This window comes from Oncorhynchus clarkii, chromosome 30, assembly GCF_045791955.1.
Source record: "Oncorhynchus clarkii lewisi isolate Uvic-CL-2024 chromosome 30, UVic_Ocla_1.0, whole genome shotgun sequence".
NCBI lineage: Eukaryota > Metazoa > Chordata > Actinopteri > Salmoniformes > Salmonidae > Oncorhynchus > Oncorhynchus clarkii.
In genome coordinates, this window is record NC_092176.1 from 31,324,921 (window position 1) to 31,345,102 (window position 20,182).

The window sequence follows — 20,182 nt, forward strand, 5'->3', positions numbered from 1 at the left end:
AATGGAATTTGAGTAACTTATTGAATTCTAAACTAGGCATATGATGATATGTATTGAACTATTATTCCCGTTTCATGTGTTTTCTGTTCTCAAACTATGACATCAATCAAACTATTAATCACTGTTCATGTGTTTTCCTGTTTCCATTTTCGGTTTTGACAAAGAGCTACTCTTTTTTAAGGCAAAAGCTGTGTCAGAAAAGGGATTTGAACCCAAGCCTCCAATCGGAGACCAGAATACCCCTGTAACTAGGAAGGATTCTCACCTTGAGTGTGGCGCCTTAGACCGCTCGGCCATCCTGACACTTATAAATCTGTAAAATTCATATTTTTTCATGATTCTGTAACATAACATCTGATATGTCTGATGGTTACATGCAGATCTTAAGATACAAAGAAAAAGAAACAAAAAATGTTAAAAGCTAATGAAAGATATAGTAAAAACATTTTTCAATGGAATTTGAGTAACTTATTGAATTCTAAACTAGGCATATGATGATATGTATTGAACTATTATTCCCGTTTCATGTGTTTTCTGTTCTCAAACTATGACATCTATCAAACTATTAATCACTGTTCATGTGTTTTCCTGTTTCCATTTTCGGTTTTGACAAAGAGCTACACTTTTTTAAGGCAAAAGCCGTGTCAGAAGAGGGATTTGAACCCTCGCCTCCAATCGGAGACCAGAATACCCCTGTAACTAGGAAGGATTCTCACCTTGAGTCTGGCGCCTTAGACCACTGGGCCATATTGACAACTACAAAACCTTAAAATTCATATTTTTTCACGATCATGTAACATAACATATAGATAATAAGATACAAAGAAAAAGAAACAAAAAATGTTAAAAGCTAATGAAAGATATAGTAAAAAACATTTTTCAATGGAATTTGAGTAACTTATTGAATTCTAAACTAGGCATATGATGATATGTATCAAACTATTATTCCCGTTTCATGTGTTTTCTGTTCTCAAACTATGACATCTATCAAACTATTAATCACTGTTCATGTGTTTTCCTGTTTCCATTTTCGGTTTTGACAAAGACCTACTCTTTTTTAAGGCAAAAGCTGTGTCAGAAGAGGGATTTGAACCCTCGCCTCCAATCGGAGACCAGAATACCCCTGTAACTAGGAAGGATTCTCACCTTGAGTCTGGCGCCTTAGACCACTCGGCCATCCTGACACTTATAAATCCTTAAAATTCATATTTTTTCACGATTCTGTAACATAACATCTGATATGTCTGATGGTTACATGCAGATCTTAAGATACAAAGAAAAATAAACAAAAAATGTTAAAAGCTAATGAAAGATATAGTAAAAACATTTTTCAATGGAATTTGAGTAACTTATTGAATTCTAAACTAGGAAAGTGTTGACATATATTGAACTATTATTCCCGTTTTATGTGTTTTCTGTTCTCAAACTATGACATCTATCAAACTATTAATCACTGTTCATGTGTTTTCCTTTCACCATTTGGAGAATTTTTCGGTTTTGACAAAGAGCTACTCTTTTTTAAGGCAAAAGCTGTGTCAGAAGAGGGATTTGAAACCTCGCCTCCAATTTGAGACCAGAATACCCCTGTAACTAGGAAGGATTCTCACCTTGAGTCTGGCGCCTTAGACCACTCGGCCATATTGACAACTACAAAACCTTAAAATTCATATTTTTTCACGATTATGTAACATAACATATAGATAATAAGATACAAAGAAAAAGAAACAAAAAATGTTAAAAGCTAATGAAAGATATGGTAAAAAACATTTTTCAATGGAATTTGAGTAACTTATTGAATTCTAAACTAGGCATATGATGATATGTATTGAACTATTATTCCCGTTTCATGTGTTTTCTGTTCTCAAACTATGACATCTATCAAACTATTAATCACTGTTCATGTGTTTTCCTTTCACCATTTGGAGAATTTTTCGGTTTTGACAAAGAGCTACTCTTTTTTAAGGCAAAAGCTGTGTCAGAAGAGGGATTTGAAACCTCGCCTCCAATCGGAGACCAGAATACCCCTGTAACTAGGAAGGATTCTCACCTTGAGTCTGGCGCCTTAGACCACTCGGCCATCCTGAAACTTATAAATCCGTAAAATTCATATTTTTTCATGATTCTGTAACATAACATCTGATATGTCTGATGGTTACATGCAGATCTTAAGATACAAAGAAAAATAAACAAAAAATGTTAAAAGCTAATGAAAGATATAGTAAAAAACATTTTTCAATGGAATTTGAGTAACTTATTGAATTCTAAACTAGGCATATGATGATATGTATTGAACTATTATTCACGTTTCATGTGTTTTCTGTTCTCAAACTATGACATCTATCAAACTATTAATCACTGTTCATGTGTTTTCCTTTCACCATTTGGAGAATTTTTCGGTTTTGACAAAGAGCTACTCTTTTTTAAGGAAAAACGTGTGTCAGAAGAGGGATTTGAACCCTCGCCTCCAATCGGAGACCAGAATACCCCTGTAACTAGGAAGGATTCTCACCTTGAGTCTGGCGCCTTAGACCACTCGGCCATATTGACAACTACAAAACCTTAAAATTCATATTTTTTCACGATTATGTAACATAACATATAGATAATAAGATACAAAGAAAAAGAAACAAAAAATGTTAAAAGCTAATGAAAGATATAGTAAAAAACATTTTTCAATGGAATTTGAGTAACTTATTGAATTCTAAACTAGGCATATGATGATATGTATTGAACTATTATTCCCGTTTCATGTGTTTTCTGTTCTCAAACTATGACATCTATCAAACTATTAATCACTGTTCATGTGTTTTCCTGTTTCCATTTTCGGTTTTGACAAAGAGCTACTCTTTTTTAAGGCAAAAGCTGTGTCAGAAAAGGGATTTGAACCCAAGCCTCCAATCGGAGACCAGAATACCCCTGTAACTAGGAAGGATTCTCACCTTGAGTCTGGCGCCTTAGACCGCTCGGCCATCCTGACACTTATAAATCTGTAAAATTCATATTTTTTCATGATTCTGTAACATAACATCTGATATGTCTGATGGTTACATGCAGATCTTAAGATACAAAGAAAAAGAAACAAAAAATGTTAAAAGCTAATGAAAGATATAGTAAAAACATTTTTCAATGGAATTTTAGTAACTTATTGAATTCTAAACTAGGCATATGATGATATGTATTGAACTATTATTCCCGTTTCATGTGTTTTCTGTTCTCAAACTATGACATCTATCAAACTATTAATCACTGTTCATGTGTTTTCCTGTTTCCATTTTCGGTTTTGACAAAGAGCTTTTTTAAGGCAAAAGCTGTGTCAGAAGAGGGATTTGAACCCTCGCCTCCAATCGGAGACCAGAATACCCCTGTAACTAGGAAGGATTCTCACCTTGAGTCTGGCGCCTTAGACCACTCGGCCATATTGACAACTACAAAACCTTAAAATTCATATTTTTTGACGATTATGTAACATAACATATAGATAATAAGATACAAAGAAAAAGAAACAAAAAATGTTAAAAGCTAATGAAAGATATAGTAAAAAACATTTTTCAATGGAATTTGAGTAACTTATTGAATTCTAAACTAGGCATATGATGATATGTATTGAACTATTATTCCCGTTTCATGTGTTTTCTGTTCTCAAACTATGACATCTATCAAACTATTAATCACTGTTCATGTGTTTTCCTGTTTCCATTTTCGGTTTTGACAAAGAGCTACTCTTTTTTAAGGCAAAAGCTGTGTCAGAAGAGGGATTTGAACCCTCGCCTCCAATCGGAGACCAGAATACCCCTGTAACTAGGAAGGATTCTCACCTTGAGTCTGGCGCCTTAGACCACTCGGCCAACCTGACAACTACAAAACCTTAAAATTCATATTTTTTCACGATTATGTAACATAACATCTGATATGTCTGATGGTTACATGCAGATCTTAAGATACAAAGAAAAAGAAACAAAAAATGTTAAAAGCTAATGAAAGATATAGTAAAAAACATTTTTCAATTGAATTTGAGTAACTTATTGAATTCTAAACTAGGCATATGTTGACATATATTGAACTATTATTCCCGTTTCATGTGTTTTCTGTTCTCAAACTATGACATCTATCAAACTATTAATCACTGTTCATGTGTTTTCCTTTCACCATTTGGAGAATTTTTCGGTTTTGACAAAGAGCTACTCTTTTTTAAGGCAAAAGCTGTGTCAGAAGAGGGATTTGAACCCTCGCCTCCAATCGGAGACCAGAATACCCCTGTAACTAGGAAGGATTCTCACCTTGAGTCTGGCGCCTTAGACCACTCGGCCATCCTGACACTTATAAATCCTTCAAATTCATATTTTTTCATGATTATGTAACATAACATCTGATATGTCTGATGGTTACATGCAGATCTTAAGATACAAAGAAAAAGAAACAAAAAATGTTAAAAGCTAATGAAAGATATAGTAAAAAACATTTTTCAATGGAATTTTAGTAACTTATTGAATTCTAAACTAGGCATATGTTGACATATATTGAACTATTATTCCCATTTCATGTGTTTTCTGTTCTCAAACTATGACATCTATCAAACTATTAATCACTGTTCATGTGTTTTCCTTTCACCATTTGGAGAATTTTTCGGTTTTGACAAAGAGCTACTCTTTTTTAAGGCAAAACGTGTGTCAGAAGAGGGATTTGAACCCTCGCCTCCAATCGGAGACCAATCGGAGACCCTGTAACTAGGAAGGATTCTCACCTTGAGTCTGGCGCCTTAGACCACTCGGCCATATTGACAACTATAAAACCTTAAAATTCATATTTTTTCATGATCATGTAACATAACATATAGATAATAAGATACAAAGAAAAAGAAACAAAAAATGTTAAAAGCTAATGAAAGATATAGTAAAAAACATTTTTCAATGGATTTTGAGTAACTTATTGAATTCTAAACTAGGCATATGATGATATGTATTGAACTATTATTCCCGTTTCATGTGTTTTCTGTTCTCAAACTATGACATCTATCAAACTATTAATCACTGTTCATGTGTTTTCCTGTTTCCATTTTCGGTTTTGACAAAGAGCTACTCTTTTTTAAGGCAAAAGCTGTGTCAGAAGAGTGATTTGAACCCTCGCCTCCAATCGGAGACCAGAATACCCCTGTAACTAGGAAGGATTCTCACCTTGAGTCTGGCGCCTTAGACCACTCGGCCATCCTGACAACTACAAAACCTTAAAATTCATATTTTTTCATGATTCTGTAACATAATGTCTGATATGTCTGATGGAAACATATAGATAATAAGATACAAAGAAAAATAAACAAAAATTTTTAAAAGCTAATGAAAGATATAGTAAAAAACATTTTTCAATGGAATTTGAGTAACTTATTGAATTCTAAACTAGGCATATGATGATATGTATTGAACTATTATTCCCGTTTCATGTGTTTTCTGTTCTCAAACTATGACATCTATCAAACTATTAATCACTCACTGTTCATGTGTTTTCCTTTCACCATTTGGAGAATTTTTCGGTTTTGACAAAGAGCTACTCTTTTTTAAGGCAAAAGAGGGATTTGAACCCTCGCCTCCAATCGGAGACCAGAATACCCCTGTAACTAGGAAGGATTCTCACCTTGAGTCTGGCGCCTTAGACCACTCGGCCATCCTGAAACTTATAAATCCGTAAAATTCATATTTTTTCATGATTATGTAACATAACATCTGATATGTCTGATGGTTACATGCAGATCTTAAGATACAAAGAAAAAGAAACAAAAAATGTTAAAAGCTAATGAAAGATATAGTAAAAACATTTTTCAATGGAATTTTAGTAACTTATTGAATTCTAAACTAGGCATATGATGATATGTATTGAACTATTATTCCCGTTTCATGTGTTTTCTGTTCTCAAACTATGACATCTATCAAACTATTAATCACTGTTCATGTGTTTTCCTGTTTCCATTTTCGGTTTTGACAAAGAGCTACTCTTTTTTAAGGCAAAAGCTGTGTCAGAAAAGGGATTTGAAACCTCGCCTCCAATCGGAGACCAGAATACCCCTGTAACTAGGAAGGATTCTCACCTTGAGTCTGGCGCCTTAGACCACTCGGCCATCCTGAAACTTATAAATCCGTAAAATTCATATTTTTTCATGATTCTGTAACATAACATCTGATATGTCTGATGGTTACATGCAGATCTTAAGATACAAAGAAAAATAAACAAAAAATTTTAAAAGCTAATGAAAGATATAGTAAAAAACATTTTTCAATGGAATTTGAGTAACTTATTGAATTCTAAACTAGGCATATGATGATATGTATTGAACTATTATTCACGTTTCATGTGTTTTCTGTTCTCAAACTATGACATCTATCAAACTATTAATCACTGTTCATGTGTTTTCCTTTCACCATTTGGAGAATTTTTCGGTTTTGACAAAGAGCTACTCTTTTTTAAGGAAAAACGTGTGTCAGAAGAGGGATTTGAACCCTCGCCTCCAATCGGAGACCAGAATACCCCTGTAACTAGGAAGGATTCTCACCTTGAGTCTGGCGCCTTAGACCACTCGGCCATATTGACAACTACAAAACCTTAAAATTCATATTTTTTCACGATTATGTAACATAACATATAGATAATAAGATACAAAGAAAAAGAAACAAAAAATGTTAAAAGCTAATGAAAGATATAGTAAAAAACATTTTTCAATGGAATTTGAGTAACTTATTGAATTCTAAACTAGGCATATGATGATATGTATTGAACTATTATGGTTACATGCAGATCTTAAGATACAAAGAAAAAGAAACAAAAAATGTTAAAAGCTAATGAAAGATATAGTAAAAAACATTTTTCAATGGAATTTGAGTAACTTATTGAATTCTAAACTAGGCATATGATGATATGTATTGAACTATTATTCCCGTTTCATGTGTTTTCTGTTCTCAAACTATGACATCTATCAAACTATTAATCACTGTTCATGTGTTTTCCTATTTCCATTTTCGGTTTTGACAAAGAGCTACTCTTTTTTAAGGCAAAAGCTGTGTCAGAAGAGGGATTTGAACCCTCGCCTCCAATCGGAGACCAGAATACCCCTGTAACTAGGAAGGATTCTCACCTTGAGTCTGGCGCCTTAGACCACTCGGCCATCCTGACAACTACAAAACCTTAAAATTCATATTTTTTCATGATTCTGTAACATAATGTCTGATATGTCTGATGGAAACATATAGATAATAAGATACAAAGAAAAATAAACAAAAAATGTTAAAAGCTAATGAAAGATATAGTAAAAAACATTTTTCAATGGAATTTGAGTAACTTATTGAATTCTAAACTAGGCATATGATGATATGTATTGAACTATTATTCCCCTTTCATGTGTTTTCTGTTCTCAAACTATGACATCTATCAAACTATTAATCACTCACTGTTCATGTGTTTTCCTTTCACCATTTGGAGAATTTTTCGGTTTTGACAAAGAGCTACTCTTTTTTAAGGCAAAAGCTGTGTCAGAAGAGGGATTTGAACCCTCGCCTCCAATCGGAGACCAGAATACCCCTGTAACTAGGAAGGATTCTCACCTTGAGTCTGGCGCCTTAGACCACTCAGCCATCCTGACATTATTATTCCCGTTTCATGTGTTTTCTGTTCTCAAACTATGACATCTATCAAACTATCAATCACTGTTCATGTGTTTTCCTTTCACCATTTGGAGAATTTTTCGGTTTTGACAAAGAGCTACTCTTTTTTAAGGCAAAAGGTGTGTCAGAAGAGGGATTTGAACCCTCGCATCCAATCGGAGACCAGAATACCCCTGTAACTAGGAAGGATTCTCACCTTGAGTCTGGCGCCTTAGACCACTCGGCCATATTGACAACTACAAAACCTTAAAATTCATATTTTTTCACGATTATGTAACATAACATATAGATAATAAGATACAAAGAAAAATAAACAAAAAATGTTAAAAGCTAATGAAAGATATAGTAAAAACATTTTTCAATGGAATTTGAGTAACTTATTGAATTCTAAACTAGGCATATGATGATATGTATTGAACTATTATTCCCGTTTCATGTGTTTTCTGTTCTCAAACTATGACATCTATCAAACTATTAATCACTGTTCATGTGTTTTCCTGTTTCCATTTTCGGTTTTGACAAAGAGCTACTCTTTTTTAAGGCAAAAGCTGTGTTTGAAGAGTGATTTGAACCCTCGCCTCCAATCGGAGACCAGAATACCCCTGTAACTAGGAAGGATTCTCACCTTGAGTCTGGCGCCTTAGACCACTCGGCCATCCTGACACTTATAAATCCTTAAAATTCATATTTTTTCAACGATTCTGTAACATAACATCTGATATGTCTGATGGTTACATGCAGATCTTAAGATACAAAGAAAAAGAAACAAAAAATGTTAAAAGCTAATGAAAGATATAGTAAAAAACATTTTTCAATGGAATTTGAGTAACTTATTGAATTCTAAACTAGGCATATGATGATATGTATTGAACTATTATTCCCGTTTCATGTGTTTTCTGTTCTCAAACTATGACATCTATCAAACTATTAATCACTGTTCATGTGTTTTCCTTTCACCATTTGGAGAATTTTTCGGTTTTGACAAAGAGCTACTCTTTTTTAAGGCAAAAGCTGTGTCAGAAGAGGGATTTGAACCCTCGCCTCCAATCGGAGACCAGAATACCCCTGTAACTAGGAAGGATTCTCACCTTGAGTCTGGCGCCTTAGACCACTGGGCCATATTGACAACTACAAAACCTTAAAATTCATATTTTTTCACGATCATGTAACATAACATATAGATAATAAGATACAAAGAAAAAGAAACAAAAAATGTTAAAAGCTAATGAAAGATATAGTAAAAAACATTTTTCAATGGAATTTGAGTAACTTATTGAATTCTAAACTAGGCATATGATGATATGTATCGAACTATTATTCCCGTTTCATGTGTTTTCTGTTCTCAAACTATGACATCTATCAAACTATTAATCACTGTTCATGTGTTTTCCTGTTTCCATTTTCGGTTTTGACAAAGACCTACTCTTTTTTAAGGCAAAAGCTGTGTCAGAAGAGGGATTTGAACCCTCGCCTCCAATCGGAGACCAGAATACCCCTGTAACTAGGAAGGATTCTCACCTTGAGTCTGGCGCCTTAGACCACTCGGCCATCCTGACACTTATAAATCCTTAAAATTCATATTTTTTCACGATTCTGTAACATAACATCTGATATGTCTGATGGTTACATGCAGATCTTAAGATACAAAGAAAAATAAACAAAAAATGTTAAAAGCTAATGAAAGATATAGTAAAAACATTTTTCAATGGAATTTGAGTAACTTATTGAATTCTAAACTAGGAAAGTGTTGACATATATTGAACTATTATTCCCGTTTTATGTGTTTTCTGTTCTCAAACTATGACATCTATCAAACTATTAATCACTGTTCATGTGTTTTCCTTTCACCATTTGGAGAATTTTTCGGTTTTGACAAAGAGCTACTCTTTTTTAAGGCAAAAGCTGTGTCAGAAGAGGGATTTGAAACCTCGCCTCCAATTTGAGACCAGAATAGCCCTGTAACTAGGAAGGATTCTCACCTTGAGTCTGGCGCCTTAGACCACTCGGCCATATTGACAACTACAAAACCTTAAAATTCATATTTTTTCACGATTATGTAACATAACATATAGATAATAAGATACAAAGAAAAAGAAACAAAAAATGTTAAAAGCTAATGAAAGATATGGTAAAAAACATTTTTCAATGGAATTTGAGTAACTTATTGAATTCTAAACTAGGCATATGATGATATGTATTGAACTATTATTCCCGTTTCATGTGTTTTCTGTTCTCAAACTATGACATCTATCAAACTATTAATCACTGTTCATGTGTTTTCCTGTTTCCATTTTCGGTTTTGACAAAGAGCTACTCTTTTTTAAGGCAAAAGCTGTGTCAGAAAAGGGATTTGAACCCAAGCCTCCAATCGGAGACCAGAATACCCCTGTAACTAGGAAGGATTCTCACCTTGAGTCTGGCGCCTTAGACCGCTCGGCCATCCTGACACTTATAAATCTGTAAAATTCATATTTTTTCATGATTCTGTAACATAACATCTGATATGTCTGATGGTTACATGCAGATCTTAAGATACAAAGAAAAAGAAACAAAAAATGTTAAAAGCTAATGAAAGATATAGTAAAAACATTTTTCAATGGAATTTTAGTAACTTATTGAATTCTAAACTAGGCATATGATGATATGTATTGAACTATTATTCCCGTTTCATGTGTTTTCTGTTCTCAAACTATGACATCTATCAAACTATTAATCACTGTTCATGTGTTTTCCTGTTTCCATTTTCGGTTTTGACAAAGAGCTTTTTTAAGGCAAAAGCTGTGTCAGAAGAGGGATTTGAACCCTCGCCTCCAATCGGAGACCAGAATACCCCTGTAACTAGGAAGGATTCTCACCTTGAGTCTGGCGCCTTAGACCACTCGGCCATATTGACAACTACAAAACCTTAAAATTCATATTTTTTGACGATTATGTAACATAACATATAGATAATAAGATACAAAGAAAAAGAAACAAAAAATGTTAAAAGCTAATGAAAGATATAGTAAAAAACATTTTTCAATGGAATTTGAGTAACTTATTGAATTCTAAACTAGGCATATGATGATATGTATTGAACTATTATTCCCGTTTCATGTGTTTTCTGTTCTCAAACTATGACATCTATCAAACTATTAATCACTGTTCATGTGTTTTCCTGTTTCCATTTTCGGTTTTGACAAAGAGCTACTCTTTTTTAAGGCAAAAGCTGTGTCAGAAGAGGGATTTGAACCCTCGCCTCCAATCGGAGACCAGAATACCCCTGTAACTAGGAAGGATTCTCACCTTGAGTCTGGCGCCTTAGACCACTCGGCCATCCTGACACTTATAAATCCTTCAAATTCATATTTTTTCATGATTATGTAACATAACATCTGATATGTCTGATGGTTACATGCAGATCTTAAGATACAAAGAAAAAGAAACAAAAAATGTTAAAAGCTAATGAAAGATATAGTAAAAAACATTTTTCAATGGAATTTTAGTAACTTATTGAATTCTAAACTAGGCATATGTTGACATATATTGAACTATTATTCCCGTTTCATGTGTTTTCTGTTCTCAAACTATGACATCTATCAAACTATTAAACACTGTTCATGTGTTTTCCTTTCACCATTTGGAGAATTTTTCGGTTTTGACAAAGAGCAACTCTTTTTTAAGGCAAAAGCTGTGTCAGAAGAGGGATTTGAACCCTCGCCTCCAATCGGAGACCAGAATACCCCTGTAACTAGGAAGGATTCTCACCTTGAGTCTGGCGCCTTAGACCACTCGGCCAACCTGACAACTACAAAACCTTAAAATTCATATTTTTTCACGATTATGTAACATAACATCTGATATGTCTGATGGTTACATGCAGATCTTAAGATACAAAGAAAAAGAAACAAAAAATGTTAAAAGCTAATGAAAGATATAGTAAAAAACATTTTTCAATTGAATTTGAGTAACTTATTGAATTCTAAACTAGGCATATGTTGACATATATTGAACTATTATTCCCGTTTCATGTGTTTTCTGTTCTCAAACTATGACATCTATCAAACTATTAATCACTGTTCATGTGTTTTCCTTTCACCATTTGGAGAATTTTTCGGTTTTGACAAAGAGCTACTCTTTTTTAAGGCAAAAGCTGTGTCAGAAGAGGGATTTGAACCCTCGCCTCCAATCGGAGACCAGAATACCCCTGTAACTAGGAAGGATTCTCACCTTGAGTCTGGCGCCTTAGACCACTCGGCCATCCTGACACTTATAAATCCTTCAAATTCATATTTTTTCATGATTATGTAACATAACATCTGATATGTCTGATGGTTACATGCAGATCTTAAGATACAAAGAAAAAGAAACAAAAAATGTTAAAAGCTAATGAAAGATATAGTAAAAAACATTTTTCAATGGAATTTTAGTAACTTATTGAATTCTAAACTAGGCATATGTTGACATATATTGAACTATTATTCCCATTTCATGTGTTTTCTGTTCTCAAACTATGACATCTATCAAACTATTAATCACTGTTCATGTGTTTTCCTTTCACCATTTGGAGAATTTTTCGGTTTTGACAAAGAGCTACTCTTTTTTAAGGCAAAACGTGTGTCAGAAGAGGGATTTGAACCCTCGCCTCCAATCGGAGACCAATCGGAGACCCTGTAACTAGGAAGGATTCTCACCTTGAGTCTGGCGCCTTAGACCACTCGGCCATATTGAAAAATATAAAACCTTAAAATTCATATTTTTTCATGATCATGTAACATAACATATAGATAATAAGATACAAAGAAAAAGAAACAAAAAATGTTAAAAGCTAATGAAAGATATAGTAAAAAACATTTTTCAATGGAATTTGAGTAACTTATTGAATTCTAAACTAGGCATATGATGATATGTATTGAACTATTATTCCCGTTTCATGTGTTTTCTGTTCTCAAACTATGACATCTATCAAACTATTAATCACTGTTCATGTGTTTTCCTGTTTCCATTTTCGGTTTTGACAAAGAGCTACTCTTTTTTAAGGCAAAAGCTGTGTCAGAAAAGGGATTTGAAACCTCGCCTCCAATCGGAGACCAGAATACCCCTGTAACTAGGAAGGATTCTCACCTTGAGTCTGGCGCCTTAGACCACTCGGCCATCCTGAAACTTATAAATCCGTAAAATTCATATTTTTTCATGATTCTGTAACATAACATCTGATATGTCTGATGGTTACATGCAGATCTTAAGATACAAAGAAAAATAAACAAAAAATGTTAAAAGCTAATGAAAGATATAGTAAAAAACATTTTTCAATGGAATTTGAGTAACTTATTGAATTCTAAACTAGGCATATGATGATATGTATTGAACTATTATTCACGTTTCATGTGTTTTCTGTTCTCAAACTATGACATCTATCAAACTATTAATCACTGTTCATGTGTTTTCCTTTCACCATTTGGAGAATTTTTCGGTTTTGACAAAGAGCTACTCTTTTTTAAGGAAAAACGTGTGTCAGAAGAGGGATTTGAACACTCGCCTCCAATCGGAGACCAGAATACCCCTGTAACTAGGAAGGATTCTCACCTTGAGTCTGGCGCCTTAGACCACTCGGCCATATTGACAACTACAAAACCTTAAAATTCATATTTTTTCACGATTATGTAACATAACATATAGATAATAAGATACAAAGAAAAAGAAACAAAAAATGTTAAAAGCTAATGAAAGATATAGTAAAAAACATTTTTCAATGGAATTTGAGTAACTTATTGAATTCTAAACTAGGCATATGATGATATGTATTGAACTATTATGGTTACATGCAGATCTTAAGATACAAAGAAAAAGAAACAAAAAATGTTAAAAGCTAATGAAAGATATAGTAAAAAACATTTTTCAATGGAATTTGAGTAACTTATTGAATTCTAAACTAGGCATATGATGATATGTATTGAACTATTATTCCCGTTTCATGTGTTTTCTGTTCTCAAACTATGACATCTATCAAACTATTAATCACTGTTCATGTGTTTTCCTATTTCCATTTTCGGTTTTGACAAAGAGCTACTCTTTTTTAAGGCAAAAGCTGTGTCAGAAGAGGGATTTGAACCCTCGCCTCCAATCGGAGACCAGAATACCCCTGTAACTAGGAAGGATTCTCACCTTGAGTCTGGCGCCTTAGACCACTCGGCCATCCTGACAACTACAAAACCTTAAAATTCATATTTTTTCATGATTCTGTAACATAATGTCTGATATGTCTGATGGAAACATATAGATAATAAGATACAAAGAAAAATAAACAAAAAATGTTAAAAGCTAATGAAAGATATAGTAAAAAACATTTTTCAATGGAATTTGAGTAACTTATTGAATTCTAAACTAGGCATATGATGATATGTATTGAACTATTATTCCCCTTTCATGTGTTTTCTGTTCTCAAACTATGACATCTATCAAACTATTAATCACTCACTGTTCATGTGTTTTCCTTTCACCATTTGGAGAATTTTTCGGTTTTGACAAAGAGCTACTCTTTTTTAAGGCAAAAGCTGTGTCAGAAGAGGGATTTGAACCCTCGCCTCCAATCGGAGACCAGAATACCCCTGTAACTAGGAAGGATTCTCACCTTGAGTCTGGCGCCTTAGACCACTCAGCCATCCTGACATTATTATTCCCGTTTCATGTGTTTTCTGTTCTCAAACTATGACATCTATCAAACTATTAATCACTGTTCATGTGTTTTCCTTTCACCATTTGGAGAATTTTTCGGTTTTGACAAAGAGCTACTCTTTTTTAAGGCAAAAGGTGTGTCAGAAGAGGGATTTGAACCCTCGCATCCAATCGGAGACCAGAATACCCCTGTAACTAGGAAGGATTCTCACCTTGAGTCTGGCGCCTTAGACCACTCGGCCATATTGACAACTACAAAACCTTAAAATTCATATTTTTTCACGATTATGTAACATAACATATAGATAATAAGATACAAAGAAAAATAAACAAAAAATGTTAAAAGCTAATGAAAGATATAGTAAAAAACATTTTTCAATGGAATTTGAGTAACTTATTGAATTCTAAACTAGGCATATGATGATATGTATTGAACTATTATTCCCGTTTCATGTGTTTTCTGTTCTCAAACTATGACATCTATCAAACTATTAATCACTCACTGTTCATGTGTTTTCCTTTCACCATTTGGAGAATTTTTCGGTTTTGACAAAGAGCTACTCTTTTTTAAGGCAAAAGAGGGATTTGAACCCTCGCCTCCAATCGGAGACCAGAATACCCCTGTAACTAGGAAGGATTCTCACCTTGAGTCTGGCGCCTTAGACCACTCGGCCATCCTGAAACTTATAAATCCGTAAAATTCATATTTTTTCATGATTCTGTAACATAACATCTGATATGTCTGATGGTTACATGCAGATCTTAAGATACAAAGAAAAAGAAACAAAAAATGTTAAAAGCTAATGAAAGATATAGTAAAAAACATTTTTCAATGGAATTTGAGTAACTTATTGAATTCTAAACTAGGCATATGATGACATGTATTGAACTATTATTCCCGTTTCATGTGTTTTCTGTTCTCAAACTATGACATCTATCAAACTATTAATCACTGTTCATGTGTTTTCCTGTTTCCATTTTCGGTTTTGACAAAGAGCTACTCTTTTTTAAGGCAAAAGCTGTGTCAGAAGAGTGATTTGAACCCTCGCCTCCAATCGGAGACCAGAATACCCCTGTAACTAGGAAGGATTCTCACCTTGAGTCTGGCGCCTTAGACCACTCGGCCATCCTGACAACTACAAAACCTTAAAATTCATATTTTTTCATGAGTCTGTAACATAACATATAGATAATAAGATACAAAGAAAAATAAACAAAAAATGTTAAAAGCTAATGAAAGATATAGTAAAAAACATTTTTCAATGGAATTTGAGTAACTTATTGAATTCTAAACTAGGCATATGATGATATGTATTGAACTATTATTCCCGTTTCATGTGTTTTCTGTTCTCAAACTATGACATCTATCAAACTATTAATCACTCACTGTTCATGTGTTTTCCTTTCACCATTTGGAGAATTTTTCGGTTTTGACAAAGAGCTACTCTTTTTTAAGGCAAAAGAGGGATTTGAACCCTCGCCTCCAATCGGAGACCAGAATACCCCTGTAACTAGGAAGGATTCTCACCTTGAGTCTGGCGCCTTAGACCACTCGGCCATCCTGAAACTTATAAATCCGTAAAATTCATATTTTTTCATGATTCTGTAACATAACATCTGATATGTCTGATGGTTACATGCAGATCTTAAGATACAAAGAAAAAGAAACAAAAAATGTTAAAAGCTAATGAAAGATATAGTAAAAAACATTTTTCAATGGAATTTGAGTAACTTATTGAATTCTAAACTAGGCATATGATGATATGTATTGAACTATTATTCCCGTTTCATGTGTTTTCTGTTCTCAAACTATGACATCTATCAAACTATTAATCACTGTTCATGTGTTTTCCTGTTTCCATTTTCGGTTTTGACAAAGAGCTACTCTTTTTTAAGGCAAAAGCTGTGTCAGAAGAGGGATTTGAACCCTCGCCTCCAATCGGAGACCAGAATACCCCTGTAACTAGGAAGGATTCTCACCTTGAGTCTGGCGCCTTAGACCACTCGGCCATCCTGACAACTACAAAACCTTAAAATTCATATTTTTTCATGATTCTGTAACATAATGTCTGATATGTCTGATGGAAACATATAGATAATAAGATACAAAGAAAAATAAACAAAAAATGTTAAAAGCTAATGAAAGATATGGTAAAAAACATTTTTCAATGGAATTTGAGTAACTTATTGAATTCTAAACTAGGCATATGATGATATGTATTGAACTATTATTCCCGTTTCATGTGTTTTCTGTTCTCAAACTATGACATCTATCAAACTATTAATCACTCACTGTTCATGTGTTTTCCTTTCACCATTTGGAGAATTTTTCGGTTTTGACAAAGAGCTACTCTTTTTTAAGGCAAAAGCTGTGTCAGAAGAGGGATTTGAACCCTCGCCTCCAATCGGAGACCAGAATACCCCTGTAACTAGGAAGGATTCTGACCTTGAGTCTGGCGCCTTAGACCACTCAGCCATCCTGACATTACTATTCCCGTTTCATGTGTTTTCTGTTCTCAAACTATGACATCTGTCAAACTATTAATCACTGTTCATGTGTTTTCCTTTCACCATTTGGAGAATTTTTCGGTTTTGACAAAGAGCTACTCTTCTTTAAGGCAAATGGTGTGTCAGAAGAGGGATTTGAACCCTCGCCTCCAATCGGAGACCAGAATACCCCTGTAACTAGGAAGGATTCTCACCTTGAGTCTGGAGCCTTAGACCACTGGGCCATCCTGACACTTATAAATCCTTAAAATTCATATTTTTTCATGATTATGTAACATAACATCTGATATGTCTGATGGTTACATGCAGATCTTAAGATACAAAGAAAAATAAACAAAAAATGTTAAAAGCTAATGAAAGATATAGTAAAAAACATTTTTCAATTGAATTTTAGTAACTTATTGAATTCTAAACTAGGCATATGTTGACATATATTGAACTATTATTCCCGTTTCATGTGTTTTCTGTTCTCAAACTATGACATCTATCAAACTATTAATCACTGTTCATGTGTTTTCCTTTCACCATTTGGAGAATTTTTCGGTTTTGACAAAGAGCTACTCTTTTTTAAGGCAAAAGATGTGTCAGAAGAGGGATTTGAACCCTCGCCTCCAATCGGAGAACAGAATACCCCTGTAACTAGGAAGGATTCAGAAGAGGGATTTGAACCCTCGCCTCCAATCGGAGACCAGAATACCCCTGTAACTAGGAAGAATTCTCACCTTGAGTCTGGCGCCTTTGACCACTCGGCCATCCTGACACTTATAAATACTTAAAATTCATAGTTTTTCATGATTCTGTAACATAATGTCTGATATGTCTGATGGAAACATATAGATAATAAGAAACAAAGAAAAATAAACAAAAAATGTTAAAAGCTAATGAAAGATATAGTAAAAAACATTTTTCAATGGAATTTGAGTAACTTATTGAATTCTAAACTAGGCATATGATGACATGTAATGAACTATTATTCCCGTTTCATGTGTTTTCTGTTCTCAAACTATGACATCTATCAAACTATTAATCACTGTTCATGTGTTTTCCTGTTTCCATTTTCGGTTTTGACAAAGAGCTACTCTTTTTTAAGGCAAAAGCTGTGTCAGAAGAGGGATTTGAACCCTCGCCTCCAATCGGAGACCAGAATACCCCTGTAACTAGGAAGGATTCTCACCTTGAGTCTGGCGCCTTAGACCACTCGGCCATCCTGACAACTACAAAACCTTAAAATTCATATTTTTTCATGATTCTGTAACATAATGTCTGATATGTCTGATGGAAACATATAGATAATAAGATACAAAGAAAAATAAACAAAAAATGTTAAAAGCTAATGAAAGATATAGTAAAAAACATTTTTCAATGGAATTTGAGTAACTTATTGAATTCTAAACTAGGCATATGATGATATGTATTGAACTATTATTCCCGTTTCATGTGTTTTCTGTTCTCAAACTATGACATCTATCAAACTATTAATCACTGTTCATGTGTTTTCCTGTTTCCATTTTCGGTTTTGACAAAGAGCTACTCTTTTTTAAGGCAAAAGCTGTGTCAGAAGAGGGACTTGAACCCTCGCCTCCAATCGGAGACCAGAATACCCCTGTAACTAGGAAGGATTCTAACCTTGAGTCTGGCGCCTTAGACCACTCGGCCATCCTGACAACTACAAAACCTTAAAATTCATATTTTTTCACGATTATGTAACATAACATCTGATATGTCTGATGGTTACATGCAGATCTTAAGATACAAAGAAAAAGAAACAAAAAATGTTAAAAGCTAATGAAAGATATAGTAAAAAACATTTTTCAATTTAATTTTAGTAACTTATTGAATTCTAAACTAGGCATATGTTGACATATATTGAACTATTATTCCCGTTTCATGTGTTTTCTGTTCTCAAACTATGACATCTATCAAACTATTAATCACTGTTCATGTGTTTTCCTTTCACCATTTGGAGAATTTTTCGGTTTTGACAAGGCAGGTTTTTTAAGGCAAAAGGTGTGTCAGAAGAGGGATTTGAACCCTCGCCTCCAATCGGAGACCAGAATACCCCTGTAACTAGGAAGGATTCAGAAGAGGGATTTGAACCCTCGCCTCCAATCGGAGACCAGAATACCCCTGTAACTAGGAAGAATTCTCACCTTGAGTCTGGCGCCTTAGACCACTCGGCCATCCTGACACTTATAAATACTTAAAATTCATAGTTTTTCATGATTCTGTAACATAATGTCTGATATGTCTGATGGAAACATATAGATAATAAGAAACAAAGAAAAAGAAACAAAAAATGTTAAAAGCTAATGAAAGATATAGTAAAAAACATTTTCAATGGAATTTGAGTAACTTATTGAATTCTAAACTAGGCATATGATGACATGTATTGAACTATTATTCACGTTTCATGTGTTTTCTGTTCTCAAACTATGACATCTATCAAACTATTAATCACTGTTCATGTGTTTTCCTGTTTCCATTTTTCGGTTTTGACAAAGAGCTACTCTTTTTTAAGGCAAAAGGTGTGTCAGAAGAGGGATTTGAACCCTCGCCTCCAATCAGAGACCAGAATACCCCTGTAACTAGGAAGGATTCTCACCTTGAGTCTGGCGCCTTAGACCACTCGGCCATCCTGACAACTTCAAAACATTAAAATTCATATTTTTTCACGATTATGTAACATAACATATAGATAATAAGATACAAAGAAAAAGAAACAAAAAATGTTAAAAGCTAATGAAAGATATAGTAAAAAACATTTTTCAATGGAATTTGAGTAACTTATTGAATTCTAAACTAGGCATATGATGATATGTATTGAACTATTATTCCCGTTTCATGTGTTTTCTGTTCTCAAACTATGACATCTATCAAACTATTAATCACTGTTCATGTGTTTTCCTTTCACCATTTGGAGAATTTTTCGGTTTTGACAAAGAGCTACTCTTTTTTAAGGCAAAAGCTGTGTCAGAAGAGGGATTTGAAACCTCGCCTCCAATCGGAGACCAGAATACCCCTGTAACTAGGAAGGATTCTCACCTTGAGTCTGGCGCCTTAGACCACTCGGCCATCCTGAAACTTATAAATCCATAAAATTCATATTTTTTCATGATTCTGTAACATAACATCTGATATGTCTGATGGTTACATGCAGATCTTAAGATACAAAGAAAAAGAAACAAAAAATGTTAAAAGCTAATGAAAGATATAGTAAAAACATTTTTCAATGGAATTTGAGTAACTTATTGAATTCTAAACTAGGCATATGATGACATGTATTGAACTATTATTCCCGTTTCATGTGTTTTCTGTTCTCAAACTATGACATCTATCAAACTATTAATCACTGTTCATGTGTTTTCCTGTTTCCATTT

The 20,182-nt window shown here is 33.8% G+C and overlaps 16 non-coding genes across 16 annotated transcripts; all 16 read right to left on the reverse strand.

The window, feature by feature from the left end:
• Positions 1-1,072: 1,072 nt before the first annotated feature.
• On the reverse strand, positions 1,073-1,184 carry trnal-caa (transfer RNA leucine (anticodon CAA)). Its single transcript has 2 exons — positions 1,147-1,184; positions 1,073-1,118 (listed from the first exon to the last, which is right to left on the reverse strand). It is a non-coding gene; the product is annotated as a tRNA-Leu (tRNA).
• A 3,019-nt stretch (positions 1,185-4,203) lies between these two features.
• trnal-caa (transfer RNA leucine (anticodon CAA)) lies at positions 4,204-4,315 on the reverse strand. Its single transcript has 2 exons — positions 4,278-4,315; positions 4,204-4,249 (listed from the first exon to the last, which is right to left on the reverse strand). It is a non-coding gene; the product is annotated as a tRNA-Leu (tRNA).
• Positions 4,316-7,043: 2,728 nt separating this feature from the next.
• Positions 7,044-7,155, reverse strand: trnal-caa (transfer RNA leucine (anticodon CAA)). Its single transcript has 2 exons — positions 7,118-7,155; positions 7,044-7,089 (listed from the first exon to the last, which is right to left on the reverse strand). It is a non-coding gene; the product is annotated as a tRNA-Leu (tRNA).
• A 354-nt stretch (positions 7,156-7,509) lies between these two features.
• Positions 7,510-7,621, reverse strand: trnal-caa (transfer RNA leucine (anticodon CAA)). The gene is made up of 2 exons: positions 7,584-7,621; positions 7,510-7,555 (listed from the first exon to the last, which is right to left on the reverse strand). It is a non-coding gene; the product is annotated as a tRNA-Leu (tRNA).
• Positions 7,622-9,087: 1,466 nt separating this feature from the next.
• trnal-caa (transfer RNA leucine (anticodon CAA)) lies at positions 9,088-9,199 on the reverse strand. The gene is made up of 2 exons: positions 9,162-9,199; positions 9,088-9,133 (listed from the first exon to the last, which is right to left on the reverse strand). It is a non-coding gene; the product is annotated as a tRNA-Leu (tRNA).
• Positions 9,200-10,854: 1,655 nt separating this feature from the next.
• On the reverse strand, positions 10,855-10,966 carry trnal-caa (transfer RNA leucine (anticodon CAA)). The gene is made up of 2 exons: positions 10,929-10,966; positions 10,855-10,900 (listed from the first exon to the last, which is right to left on the reverse strand). It is a non-coding gene; the product is annotated as a tRNA-Leu (tRNA).
• Positions 10,967-11,778: 812 nt separating this feature from the next.
• Positions 11,779-11,890, reverse strand: trnal-caa (transfer RNA leucine (anticodon CAA)). The gene is made up of 2 exons: positions 11,853-11,890; positions 11,779-11,824 (listed from the first exon to the last, which is right to left on the reverse strand). It is a non-coding gene; the product is annotated as a tRNA-Leu (tRNA).
• Positions 11,891-13,713: 1,823 nt separating this feature from the next.
• On the reverse strand, positions 13,714-13,825 carry trnal-caa (transfer RNA leucine (anticodon CAA)). The gene is made up of 2 exons: positions 13,788-13,825; positions 13,714-13,759 (listed from the first exon to the last, which is right to left on the reverse strand). It is a non-coding gene; the product is annotated as a tRNA-Leu (tRNA).
• A 354-nt stretch (positions 13,826-14,179) lies between these two features.
• trnal-caa (transfer RNA leucine (anticodon CAA)) lies at positions 14,180-14,291 on the reverse strand. Its single transcript has 2 exons — positions 14,254-14,291; positions 14,180-14,225 (listed from the first exon to the last, which is right to left on the reverse strand). It is a non-coding gene; the product is annotated as a tRNA-Leu (tRNA).
• Positions 14,292-16,203: 1,912 nt separating this feature from the next.
• Positions 16,204-16,315, reverse strand: trnal-caa (transfer RNA leucine (anticodon CAA)). The gene is made up of 2 exons: positions 16,278-16,315; positions 16,204-16,249 (listed from the first exon to the last, which is right to left on the reverse strand). It is a non-coding gene; the product is annotated as a tRNA-Leu (tRNA).
• A 354-nt stretch (positions 16,316-16,669) lies between these two features.
• On the reverse strand, positions 16,670-16,781 carry trnal-caa (transfer RNA leucine (anticodon CAA)). The gene is made up of 2 exons: positions 16,744-16,781; positions 16,670-16,715 (listed from the first exon to the last, which is right to left on the reverse strand). It is a non-coding gene; the product is annotated as a tRNA-Leu (tRNA).
• Positions 16,782-16,925: 144 nt separating this feature from the next.
• trnal-caa (transfer RNA leucine (anticodon CAA)) lies at positions 16,926-17,037 on the reverse strand. The gene is made up of 2 exons: positions 17,000-17,037; positions 16,926-16,971 (listed from the first exon to the last, which is right to left on the reverse strand). It is a non-coding gene; the product is annotated as a tRNA-Leu (tRNA).
• An 868-nt stretch (positions 17,038-17,905) lies between these two features.
• On the reverse strand, positions 17,906-18,017 carry trnal-caa (transfer RNA leucine (anticodon CAA)). The gene is made up of 2 exons: positions 17,980-18,017; positions 17,906-17,951 (listed from the first exon to the last, which is right to left on the reverse strand). It is a non-coding gene; the product is annotated as a tRNA-Leu (tRNA).
• A 340-nt stretch (positions 18,018-18,357) lies between these two features.
• On the reverse strand, positions 18,358-18,469 carry trnal-caa (transfer RNA leucine (anticodon CAA)). The gene is made up of 2 exons: positions 18,432-18,469; positions 18,358-18,403 (listed from the first exon to the last, which is right to left on the reverse strand). It is a non-coding gene; the product is annotated as a tRNA-Leu (tRNA).
• A 346-nt stretch (positions 18,470-18,815) lies between these two features.
• On the reverse strand, positions 18,816-18,993 carry trnal-caa (transfer RNA leucine (anticodon CAA)). Its single transcript has 2 exons — positions 18,956-18,993; positions 18,816-18,861 (listed from the first exon to the last, which is right to left on the reverse strand). It is a non-coding gene; the product is annotated as a tRNA-Leu (tRNA).
• A 340-nt stretch (positions 18,994-19,333) lies between these two features.
• trnal-caa (transfer RNA leucine (anticodon CAA)) lies at positions 19,334-19,445 on the reverse strand. Its single transcript has 2 exons — positions 19,408-19,445; positions 19,334-19,379 (listed from the first exon to the last, which is right to left on the reverse strand). It is a non-coding gene; the product is annotated as a tRNA-Leu (tRNA).
• Between the last annotated feature and the right edge of the window lie 737 nt (positions 19,446-20,182).